Here is a 12,034-nt window from a genome sequence, read left to right as displayed (position 1 = left end):
AGAGTCCTAGTATAGAAGCCTACTTTATTAATTACGGCAAATTCCTTTAAATGGAATACAAATGTTTTACCTTTTCCTTCTTTTGTTGCCTTTTCTATTCACTATTTTAAATAAGGTAAGTCTACAACAACATAGAAAAACAAGAAAGAGGGTCATCACTAAATCTTATAATCAAAAATAATTCTAAGGAGAAAAAAATTAGCAAACGTAATTGAATGAACAACAATAGAGAAATATAGGGTCTAAAATACAAGGAGGAGATACTAACTCCATAGTCTTTCATTCATACTTAAGTATTAATGAATAAGTATAGCCATAATGTAAAAGAGAAGAATAAAAATGAACAAATACAAGTGACCTTTGAGAAAACAGATATTAATAGGAAAAAGAACTTAATTTGAAACTTGCATTAATAAAATAATTTACTCTTAAGAACAGGTTGTTATGAAAAAAGATTCCAGGAACCAAAAAGTTATTTAAATTATTGATGATACTGCCAAAATTAACATAATATATATACACATATTGTGATCAGCTGAATTTTATATATCCAAATTTAGACATATTCTTAGTATTGATTCACATTTCTGCGGATGGAAACCCATTGTAAATAGGATCTCTTGAAGATGTTATTTTAGTTAAGGTGTGGCCCAAATGAATGAAGTTGGACCTTAATCCTAAAAGCAGAAGAAATACAGACATAGTCAGATAAAGAGAGACCCAGAAGCTGAAAAATCTACGGAACCAGGAAAAGGAAAGAGAGACTATCATCACCATGTAACACAAGGCAGGGATTCAAACCAAGAACCCAAAGGCTTAATGCAAGCCAGGACTGGAGTGCTACCAATCCTGGGAGACAGCAAGCGTTTTAGCCTCTGAAACTGTGAGACAATAAATTCCCGTTGTTTAAACCACCTATTGTGTGGAATTTGCAGCCTGGAAAACTAAGACACATCAACTCTACAAGGGATTTGATCAAATCTTTTAAACCAAAAAACAAACAAAGGAAAAAAAAAAAACTAAGGGGTGAGATATGAGAGAACTGTTGAGACATGGAAGTTAAATCCAGAATGCCTAATACCTATTAAGTAGGAACTTCAGAAGATGCAAAACTGAAGATTAAATCATCAAAGAAAGGACAGAAGAAGAGTTCCTGGAATAAAGAAAAGCACAAGTTTGCAACTAGAAGGAGAAAATCCAGTGCTAAGAGTATTGAATGTAAAAATAACCATAGCTATAGACATCTTGGTGGAATTTTTGAAGTCCAAGGATAAAGAGAAAAATCTAAAAGCTTCCTGGAAGTGTTTTTTTTTAAAAGCTTATCTATAAAATAGGGAAAATCAGCTTGCCATCATATTTCTCAATGACAACTCTAGGTACCAAGAAACATGTAATTTATCTTCAAAATTATTAGAAAAAATAACTTCGAGCTTAGATTTCTATTTTCAGGTTAAATAAAAATTCAATGAGGCTAAATTGTAGGCATTTGGGGGTAATTCATCCCTTCAGTCCCACAGATGTATTCTAAGAGAATTATTCAAGATTGCACTACTGAAAATGAAAAATGAATCCATGAAGCATTAAGATACAAAAAGAAAAAGGTCAGAGGCAAGGAAAACAATAGAAATTAGATATAAATCTAGAGTATTGTTAGGACATTATTCTTTTAATATACTATGAATTCAATTTGTTAACATTTCCTTTAAGCATTTCGTCGATTTTAATAAAGGACAATATTTCAATATTCATAATATCTCAATTTTTAATAAAGCATCATAGTTCAATATTTCAATTGATTGGAAAATATTGATTGTAGTGTCACATGAGACATAAAAAAGCAATGACTTGGAAATAAAATCCAATAAAAATGTGAAGATGGTGGAAGGAATAAGGAACTGAAATCTAAATTCCCCCTTGGAAAATTCAACCTTCCCAAGTTGAATTCTTGATATTCTCACAAGCAGTGTGGACAGCCAAGGATGAGCCCCCAATCTTGGGGTTTATTCGTATGAAATTTAACCCCACAAAGGATAGGTCAAGCCTACTTAAAATTGGCCTAGGAGTCACCCCCAAGAGAACCTCTTTTGTTGCTCAGATGTGGCCTCTCTCTCCAGCCAACACAACAAGCAAACTCACCACCCTCCCCCTGTCTACGTGGGACATGACTCTCAGGGGTGTGGACCTTCCTGGCAACATGGGACAGAAATTCTAGAATGAGCTGAGACTCAGCATCAAGGGATTGAGAGAAACTCTAGAATGAGCTGAGACCCAGCATCAAGGGATTGAGAAAACCTTCTCGACCAAAAGGGGGAAGAGTGAAATGAGACAAAGTGTCAATGGCTGAGAGATTCTAAACAGAGTTGGGAAGTTATCCTGGAGGTTATTCTTATGCATTAAATAGATATCACCCTGTTACCCAAGATGTAATGGAGAGGCTGGAGGGAACTGCTTGAAAATGTAGAGCTGTGTTCCAGTAGCCATGTTCCTTAAAGATGATTGTATAATGATATAGCTTTCACAATGTGACTGTGTGATTGTGAAAACCTTGTGTCTGATGCTCCTTTTATCTATCTTGTCAACAGACAAGTAGAACATATGGAATAAAAATAAATAGTAGGGGTAACAAATGTTAAAATAAATTTAGTTTGAAATGCTAGTGATCAATGAAAGGGAGGGGTAAGGGGTATGGTATGTATAATTTTATTTTTTCTGTTTTCGTTTTATTTTTCTGTTGTCTTTTTATTTCTTTTTCTGAATTGATGCAAATGTTCTAAGAAATGATTATGTTGATGAATAAGCAACTATGTGATGATATTGTGAATTACTGATTATATATGTAGAACGGAATGAGCATATGTTAAGAATGTGTTTCTTTCTTGTAATATTTTTAATTAATTAAAAATAAATAAATGAATAAATAAATTATTCCTCCTTTATTTTGTGTAAAATTAAATGTGGATGTTGACAAAAACTATTAGTTTTTATACACATTTAAAATATGAGAAATTCCACTTCTGGCTATGGTGTAACAGGGACCAGATTTACCTTCACTTAGAATATCTGGAAAATAGACAAAATGTATGAAACAGTGATTTTCAGAGATTAGACAACAGGCTGTTCAGGATTGTGATCTCTAAGAGAAGGAAAAGAAAAGAGGTGAGTCCTAGGATTTCTCCAACTTTCTCTCTAAATCCAGTTTCCAGCTTGAGCCACAGACAGGGGCAACCCAAACAGCTATAGTGGTCTCATTAAGTTGACAAAACAGAGACTCGAGTTTGGAAAGGCCAAGGTGGCTAAAGCTGTGGAGAATTGGGAAAGAAGTAAATGGGCAAACAGAAAGCTTCTGACATCTACAGAGGAGAACACTTGGAGTTTTTCTACACAAGGCCAGAAAAAGCTCCTCTGGAATCAGGAGGTCAAATAATTCCTAAATCCTATCCAGGAATGGAAATGGTTTATGTTCCTACTACCCAGAATATAAAGAGCTTGCAAAACATGGGGTCTTTGGGTAAAAGCAACAGAAAGTAATGGGGATAGAGGTAGGGATATATTAGTCCTAGAATTCCACTAGACCTATCCATGACATGTCTTTTCTTCTTTTGCTGTTTTTAAGATTTTTCTCCTTATCATTGGTTTAAACAAATTGATTTAAAGTGACTTGGTTTAATTTTCTTCAAGTTTTGCATGTACATCTATGTATGTATGTATGTATTTATGTATGTATGTTTGTGTGCATAAGCACTTGGGACTCATTGAACTACATGGACTTGTGGATTTATAGTTTTCATAAAATTGTGAAATTGTTCAACCTTTATTTTCTCAATTTTTTTCATCTCCTTTCCTCTGCTTTGGGAACTCCAATTATACACACACACACACACACACACACACACACACACACACACACACAGCTGCTTGAAATTGTCCCACAGGTCACTGATGTTCTCCTCATTTCTTTCAACTTTCTTCTCTTTCATTTTGATAGTTTCTATTGCTATGTCTTCATGTTCACTAATGTTTTTTTCTGCAGTACGTAATCTCATGATAATGTCATCCACTGTATGGTTTATAGCACAAATTGTATTTTCATACTTATAAATTTGATTTGAGTTTCAAACTATATCTTCCATATCTCTAATTAACATGCTTATTATTTCTTCTACGTATTTATAATAATTTTTACTTATTTTTTTATCATCTAATTCTATAGTATGTGTTATTTCTGCATGTATTTCTATCAACTAATGTATCTTCTCATTATAGGTCAAATTTTCTCCTTTGTGTACTTTATAATTTTTGTCTGGATGTTAGACATTGTAACATTTAAATTTTGGGGTATTTGATGTTTTGTATTCCTACATATTTTTTTAAGTTTGGTTCTGGGTTACATTTAAATTTCTTGGAAATAATTTATCTCCTTCAGTCTTGGTTTTAAACTTTGCTGTGTTAGAAAAGGTGGCCTTTATTCTAGGGTTAATTTTTACTAATAAAATGTAATGGATTAATTAGTTAATTAAATTTTAATTAAACAATTAATTTAAATTCTTCTTTTAGTGGTTGCTTCAAGAATTACGACTTTAACGTATCACTTTTTATCTTCAAATATTATACATTACTTCCCTCATAACATAAAAATCTTATAGCAGTTTACCTTCAGTTTTTCCTTTCTGTGCTATTATTATCAAACCTTTTACTTCTACGTGTTATGAATACTAAAATCTTTTATTATTATTTTGTTTTACCAAACCAGTTTTCAACTTCCATCCAAGGTAGATCAGCAGAGATTACACTTGTCCTCCCTTTGAAAAAACTAAGAAGCACACAAAATATACAAAACAATGTTTTTTCAGTCATTAGAAACAAGACAATATAAGGAAATAAAATGAAATAAGTCCCATGATTTCCTCATCTCACTGCCTGGAGAAAGACTCTAAGCTGTAATTCAGGGAAAGGAACCTAAACAGAGTCCAGTGGCCTCTTTGAGGTGAGGAGACAGAGGTAGGAATCCTAAGAGGCCAAGGTGGCTAAAGTTCACAGGGTATGATAACAAAGAGGAGAGGGTTGCACAGAGAACTCTGAAGGACTGTAGATGATCGTGCTCAAGTATTCACTTGAATACCAGTGAGCACATGTATTTGAGGAAACTAGCCCATACCTAGAACAAACCACTGAGTATTAAAGGAAACAAAGCCAGTAGGTCACACAATGCCTAGAATAGTGTCTATTTCCAGAAATCATAGGAGAAAATCTCATGAGTCAAGATGTATCAAGAGAGTAATAAGAAGGGTCTTGCCTCAATAGTGCAGAAAATGAACTCTGTTCTGAATGCTGTGCAAGTCCTGTCTCACAATACTTAGAAGGAAAATCCAAAAGAATCAAATAATATCCAAAGTACTTAATCACATTCCAAAATAAAACCAAAGAATATTTACATCTGTTTCAGTCTGCTAAAGCTTTCAGAATGCAATATACTGGAAATGGATTGGCTTTTATAAAGAGGATTTATTAAATTATACATTACAAATCTAAAATGATGAAAATGTCCAAATTAAGGCATCAACAAGATGATACCTTCTCAGAGGAAAGGCAGCTGACATCTGGTTCCTCTGTCATATGGGAAGGCACATGGTGATGTCTGCTGTCCTTCTCTGCCAGCTTCTGGCTTCAAACACCTCTCTTTAAGCATCTGTGGGTCCTCATGTAGCTTCTCCAAAGCAAATTCTGGGTTTTCTCTCTTAGCTCAGCATCTCCAAATGTCTGTATCTTCTTCTGTCTGTCTCCAAGCATCTGAAATCTCTACTATTTGTGTTGGCTCTTTTAAGGACTCCAGTAAACTAATTAAAACCCACCTTGAATGGGTGGGGTCACATCTCTATCTAATCAATAGGTCCTAATCAAAAGGTCCCACCCAAACAATAGGTCTGCCCCCACACGATTGGATTAAGATTAAAAGAACATGGCTTTTCTGGGGTACATAATAGATCCAAACTGGCATAGAAGTCAACAAGGAAAACATCATAACGTCTAGTGTCCAAACAAAAATTATGAGGCATGAAAAGCAAAACAGGAAAATACAATTCTTAATGAAGAGACATATTGATCAAAATTGACCCAGAGCATGATGTCATCAACATGCTGATGTAAGACATCTCCTCCTAAAATGTTCCCTCAGAATCAATTTATAAAAGTTCAAATCCCATTTACTTGGAACTCTGAAGGATGATAGAGACTAGAGAAGGATGACACAAATGTTGAATTGAAGAAAAAGAAAAATAATCTCCAAGATCAGGTAGGAGATTTCTGTCCTGGACCTGCTAGTTTGGACCCCTCTCCATCACTTTGTTCCACACAGCTTGAGAGTCACAGAGAAGCAAAGGACCAAGATCACAGCAAAAGGGTAAAACCACATGCATATCCAAGACAAGGACACAAGTACACAGAGATGCAATCCAGAACACAAGTGGCTGAGTCCCCAGAACTGAAAAGTGCAAGGAAAAGTGGGCAGTGAGTGAGGGAGAGAATCTGAACAAATCATAGGAGCTGGGGAGAAAGTTCTGTGCATGCATGCATACACACACACACACAGAACTAATCAAAATTCCCAGAGAAGGAACATAGGAAAGGAAGCTTTCTCTTGGAACTGAAACAACTGCACAAGTAGTGCAATCTTAAGTGTACCACATATCCAGGGCAAGAATCAGATGAAGAAGAGGTGAGAAAATCTGAACAGTTAAACATGAACTATTCTAAAGTTCTAGAATAAATTGGACAGGGCATAAAAGAAGAGCCTTATCACAAAGCCAAGAAACAATAAAGCCCTAGGCAAAGGGGAGATACTCTGACCTTCATGCCATCACGTCAAAATAATCAGATGACCAGATATCAGAAAAACATTTACAAACCATAACAAGGAAGAAAAAAAAGATATGTCTCAGTCAAGGGAACAAATTAAAACTTCAAAGGAGATACAAAACCTAGAAGTTCAAAACAAATCTCCTAAATCAATTCAAGGAGAATAAAAGAAATATGGATATAGAGCTAAAAGGATATTAAGAAAACAATATGTGACCAGAAAGAATTGAAAAGTATAAAAAGAAACACAACAGAAATTATAGGGACAAAAGACATAATAGTGGAGATTGAAAATACTTGAACAGGCAGAAGAAAGAATAAGTGAACTAGAATACAGGACAATTGAAATCATACAGTGATTTCTTCTTTTGAGTAGAACAGATAAAGGAATATAAAAATTGAGCAAAATCTAAGGAATTTGAATGATAGCATTGTGTACAAACATACACATAATGGGTTTCTCAGAAGGAGAAGAAAAGAATATGTGAGGAAATAATGTCTGAAAACTTCCCAACTCTTATGAAAGACATAAATATCCATGTCGCAGAACGACAATGTACTCCAAAAAGTTAAGTCATAATAGAGCTACTCCAAGACACATACTAATCAGAATGTCAAACGCTAAAGATAAAGAGAAAATTCTGAAAGCAGAAAGAAAAAAGTGATCATACAAATGATCCTCAAAACTAACTGTTGATTCCTCATCAAAAACCATGGAGGCAATGGAGATACAACCCACCCAATTGTGGGTGGGACCTTTTGATTAGATGGAAATGTGACCCTGACCATTCAAGGTGGGTTTTAATCCTCTTACTGGAGACCTGTTTGAAGAGAATAAAAGGTAGAAAACAGAAAAAGCTCAGAGCTGACACAGAGGGAAGAGGGATGAAACTAAGACAGATGTCTGGAGATGCAGAAGAAACTGACAGAGCCATTTGAACACAGAAGCTAAGAAAGAACAGCTGACATTGCCATGTGCTTTCCTGTGTGACAGAGAAACCCTGGAAACCCTGGACCTAATCAGCTTTTCCTCAGAGAAGGTATATTCTTATTGATGCCTTAATTTGGACTTTTCATGGACTTAGAATTGTAAATTTGTAACCTAATAAATCTCCTTTGTAAAAGCCAAAAAAAAAAAAAAAAAAAAAACCATGGAGGCAAGAAGGCAAAGATCTGATATTCAAGGTACCGAAAGAGAAAAGCTGCTGGTCCCCCATTTTTTTAACTGACTAAACCATCCTTCAAAAATAAGGAAGAGTTTAAAATATTCACAGATAAACAGAATTGAGAGAGTTCATCAACAAAAGGCCCGCCCTACATGAATTACTAAGCAGAGTTCTGCAGTTTGAATGGAAAAGACAGAAGCGAGTAGTTTAGTGTGAAGAAATGAAAATCTTTAGTAAAGGTAACTAAAAGGGTAAATACAAAACCCAATTGTACTGTATCCCAAATATGAAACTCTAATATTTAATTCCTATAAGAATCAGAATGCAATTGAACAAGAAAAAAGCATATTTCCTGGTAACAGAATATAAAGAGGTAATGTGGAACAAAGACAACATAAAAAGGGGAAACAGAGGAATATGGGAGCAGACAACATGTAAGCTATTGAAGCTAAATTAGTATCTTTTCAAATTAACAGGTTATAGATGTAGGTTGTGTAATAGAAACCCCAGGGCAAGCACAAATAAAGTATTTTTAAATTATACAAAAGCAGAAATGAGAAAGAGATTAGTCAGATACCTGATAAAATATCAACTATGTAGAAAAAGAGGTTGCAATAAAGGAAGAGACAAAAAAAAGATATACAAAAACTGAAGGACAAAATGGCTGAAGTAATTACTGCTTTTACAGCAATAGCACCAAATGGCAATGGATTAAGTTCTCCAATCAAAAGGCACTGATTGTCAGAGTGATCAAAAAAGTATCATGACCCACCTATATGCTGTTTACAAGAGACTCACCTTAGACCAGAAGACACAAAATGAAATGATGGAAAAAAGATATTCTATACAAATTTTAACCAAAATTGAGCTGGTGTAGCTATACTAACATCAGGAAAAAATATGTTAAAAGCTGCTACAAGAGTCAAAGAATGGCACTATATATTAATAAAGAATTCAATCCACCAGGAATAATTAACAATTATAAAGTATTTTTCATCATATCCACAGGGCCCCAAAATATGTAAACACTGGCAAAACTGAAAGGAGAAATAGACACCTCCACAATAACAATTAGAACCATCAATTCAACACTCTCATCAATAGAAAGAACATCTAGACAGATAATAAGAAAACAGAAATCTTAATAATATGACAAATGAACTTAACAGACATACACAGAATACTGTACTACAAAACAGCAAGCTATACATTCTTCACAAATAAAAAGGGAGTTCAGAAAACATCTTGAGATAAATGAAAATGAGAACATGACATTTAAAACTTATGAGATGTAGCAAAGGCAGTGCTGAGAGCGAGATTTATAGTCCTAATATAAATTTTTAATGTAAAGCTTACATTAGAAAAGAACAAGAGGGCAGTGCAATGGTGGCCCAGGGGCAGAGTTCTCACCTACCACGCCAGAGACTGGGGTTCAATTCCCGGTGACTGCCCATGTAAAAAAAAAAAAAAAACAATAAATAAGACAAACAAACAAACAAAAAATGCGCTGAAATCAAAGGCTTAATTGCATACCTGGAGGAACTAGAAAAAGAAGAGCAAACTAATCCAAAAGCAAGGAGAAGAAAAGAAAAAACAAAGATTAGAGCAGAAATAAATGAAACAGAGAATAAAAGACAATAAAGAGAATTAAAATACAAAAAGTTGGTTCTTTGAAAATATCAATAAAATTGGAAAACCTTTAGCTAGACTGACAAAAAAAAAGAGAAGGTGCAAAAAAAATAAAATCAAAATGAGAGGGGGGATATTACTACTCACTCCACAGAAATAAAAAGGATCACAACAGGACACTATGAACAACTGTATGCCAAAAATCAGACAGCCTAGATGAAATAGACAAATTCCTAGAAACACCTGAATAGTCTACACTAACTCTAGAAGAAATAGACTATCTCAACAGACATATTACAATTGAAGAAATTGAATCAGTCATCAAAAACCTTCCCGAAAAGAACATCCCAGGACCAGATGACTTCACAGGGGAATTCTCCCAAATATTTCAAGAAAAATCAGTACCAATCCTTCTCAAACTCTTCCAAAATATTGAACAGAAGAGAAAACTACATAACTCATTCTGTGATGCCAACATCATCTTAATACCAAAGCCAGAATAAAGATACTAAATGATAAGAAAATTACAGACTAATTTCTTTTATGAATATAGATCCAAAAACCCTCAACAAAATACCTCTAGATGGACTCAAACAGCACATTAACAGAAGAATATAACAGTTGGTATGTTGGATTTGTGACATGTTATTTAATGTGAATGTAACAGAACTTGAAGTTGATTCAAGAGAAGCATGGGAAATTAGAGACATACATTTATAGAACAGTCAAAGTTAGAGATAAAGAATTTGAAAGCAACTTTTGGAAGTGTGAAAGCTGAAGCCACAAAGCATTCACATGTGAGAAGGTAGAAAGCAGAGAATGAAGGTGGCAGATGGTGCTTAGAGAGTGAGCTGAATACATAGAGCTGCTGGGGACCATCTTTGCTGCTAAGTGGAGAGAAACTCTCCATAAATGAAGCCAACATGAAGCAAAACAGAGCCAAGATAAGGGATAGGGAGTAGGAATCATTCAAACCCTCAGATCTAGCTATTTGTATATTTACATATATTGTCTGGATTATTCAGTTATGTAAGCAAATATATTCTCCTTTTCAGTTGGTTTCTGCCACTTGCCACTGAGGATGATGGCAATATATTTCCAGGTTCAGGAAACCCTCTATCACAAGGTGCATTTCATTATGTATCTGTGCCCCTCATTATATCACACATTTCTTGACAGCGAGGACTGTACTTCATTAGTTCCACATCATGGCACCTAGTACAAGGCCAGGCACATTCATACTAGGAAAAAAAACATATTGGATAAATTTGAATTGATTAAACAAAATAATAAAGGCAAGAGAATTTTACTTAGTGCACAACATTTTTACTATTATTTTATACAACCACAGCAGAACAGCCACCTTAAAAAAAAAACTTATGGAATCTGAAGTCCAATCAAATTCAGTGAGAAACAGTACCCCCAAAGTACATTGTTTGGCTATATATACACCTACCAGTATGGGCCCATTGCTTTATTTTTTTTTTCCAAATGTATCCTTTAAGGAAATACTGTGCTGAAACTTAAAATAAAATCTTGGCAAGGTAAATGCTTTCCTTTATACAAAAGCAAAAAATACTGAAGAGTGTATCATTCAAAGTAATAAAAAAAATTTAAATATATAATAATAATACACCATGATCATACCTGGGTTTGTCAAGTATCTAGGAATAAGTTTAGGATGTAAGGATTAAAGGACTTATGTACAGAAAACTACAAAACCTTGCTAAAATAAATTTTAAAAGATCTAAATAAATGAGAAGACATGCTCATGGCATGAAAGACCAAATATAGTTAATATGTCAATTCTACTCAAAATGATTTACAGATTCAACACAATCCCAATCAAAATTCCAGCAGCCTACTTTCAGAATTAGAAAAGCCAACTGTCAGATTTATCTGGAAGAGGAAGGACCCTAAATGGCCCAAACCATCATGAAAAGGCAATACAAAGTTGAAAGACTCATATTTCCTAACTTTAAAGCTTATTACAAAGCTACAGCGGTCCAAATGGCATGTTACTGACACAAGGATAGATGTATAGACAGATGGAATTCAACAGAAAGTTTAGAAATCGACCTTCACATCTATGACAAATTAATTTTTGACAACACTGTCAAATCTACTCAATTGAGAAAGAATAGTCTATTCAAGAAATGATGCTGGGAGAACTGAATATCCATATGAAAAAGAATGAATGAGGACGCCTATCTCATACCACATAGAAAAAGTAACTCAAAAAGTGGTCAAAGATCTAAATACAAGGATGAGGACTATAAAGCTCCTAGAAGAAAATGTAGGGAAGCAACTTTAGGATCTTGGGTTAAGCAGTGGTTTCTTAGACTTTACATTCAAAGCACAAGCAACACAAGGAAACTTAGATAAAT

Source organism: Tamandua tetradactyla, chromosome 14, assembly GCF_023851605.1.
Source record: "Tamandua tetradactyla isolate mTamTet1 chromosome 14, mTamTet1.pri, whole genome shotgun sequence".
Lineage (NCBI taxonomy): Eukaryota > Metazoa > Chordata > Mammalia > Pilosa > Myrmecophagidae > Tamandua > Tamandua tetradactyla.
Note: the sequence above shows the minus strand (reverse complement) of the source record.